This window comes from Genypterus blacodes, unplaced genomic scaffold, assembly GCF_046128005.1.
Source record: "Genypterus blacodes isolate CSIRO-AG114 ecotype Tasmania unplaced genomic scaffold, CSIRO-AGI_Gbla_v1 ptg000029l_1, whole genome shotgun sequence".
Taxonomy (NCBI): domain Eukaryota; kingdom Metazoa; phylum Chordata; class Actinopteri; order Ophidiiformes; family Ophidiidae; genus Genypterus; species Genypterus blacodes.
In genome coordinates, this window is record NW_027466842.1 from 5,196,441 (window position 1) to 5,198,104 (window position 1,664).

Consider the following 1,664-nt stretch of genomic DNA (forward strand, 5'->3'; position numbering starts at 1 on the left):
ATGAAGCAAAGCGACGCGCAGAGAGAGAGAGAGAGAGAGAGAGAGAGAGAGAGAGAGAGAGAGAGAGAGAGAGAGAGAGCGAGACTTCACTAAAAATAGTGAACGTGGCGTGGGAGGTTCAGTTTACCTTTCACACTGCGATGATGTGGGAAATATCATCGCCCATCACCCACAGCTAAAAGGCTTCTCCGTCTTTTATTCTGAAATCTGAAGCGTTTATAAACACACACCCGCAGCAGTCAAAGTCTAAGAATCAGTTCAACTCCAGTCCTGCAACCTACGATTAATTTCAACATGGATTCAACTTTTTTTTTTTCAATGAATCAATCGGTTATTTGGTAAAATGATACGGTTAGAAACTTTTTTGAAATGCTTTTGTCTTGTAGTAAATGCCGATATCCTCATTACATCCTGATTTGGAGTCAGAATAGAATGACAGAATAAACTGTATAGTCTCTGCAGCGCCTCCTATTGATGAAGTCTGATATGGGAAAGAACCTATTAAACCTTCAAATAAAAAAGTACCACAATCTACCACAAGGGGGATCAACAACACCTCCATTTCCAAATCCTGACTGATATTAGTGGGGAGGGCATGGGTGCAGCTGGTAGCAGGTGGATGGGGGGGGCGGGGTCTCATTTAGAGTCCCATTAAGTTCTGGTCCGGGTCAGATCCAGGGGCTTCTTCTTCTACAGTAATACATGAATGGGGCATATTAACCCCCATGAGCTTCATCCATAATGAGTCCCCTTCTAGTTTAGAACAAGCAAACTATAAACATTGTTCCATTTACAGTGATAGTAAACAACAACAGCAAACCCGGAGTGTGGAGAAGCTGAAACGATAGAAATGACTAAAACGCTTCATTAATTATGAAAACTGTTACTAACGTTACTGCTTTGTCATTGCAATTTTATTAATCTTCTATTTGGTTGAATAATTATCCCCAATTCAGCATTTATAGCAGTGTTACCACTTGCGGAGTGAATGAGAAAGAGCCGAGCCGAGTCGCTTCAAAGCAAAAACATTGTTATCAGCCCCCCGGAAGCATAAGCAGGAAAGTCTTAGTGCTGGGAAATATTGAAATCTACAGCTATTTACAGTGTGCAACCTCGCATTTGCATATCTGCTCAGCTTATTTTTCACAATGTAAAGGAGAGATGGAGGTCCCGCATGCTCCTATATTTAGCACGCAAGCTCCTTTTCCCACCGCTCAGCTCTGAACAGAGTACGGAGACCTGTCACTGTGGGTCGGATCACTGCGGGCATTCATTACCGGCAAGTCCATTACACAGGAAATGGAAACAGGAATCAATGGGCAAAGAACTAAACACATTCTGGCGTGAGCACGGTTGTTTTGGCTCAGATTTAGTCGAATTATCCCGCTGGAATTTGATTGAAATGATCGATCTGGAGTGATGTGTAATGGAGTTTAGGGATTGTTAAAAAAAAAAGAAAAGTGTTGCCTGCTTCTAAAATCCACTCCAGTGTGCCCATGGTGCCGTATTGTTGCCTAAAGAACAAAGACTTGCTGCTGGCCCTGGCTCTTGAGAAGCATCGCTGTCTTCCTCCTACGTATGGCAGAAATAGTCTAGCAAAACATTGTTTGCACGTATCTGCTTCCAACTCTCTCTCGCCGCGTGTCACATCTCTGTGCACACGC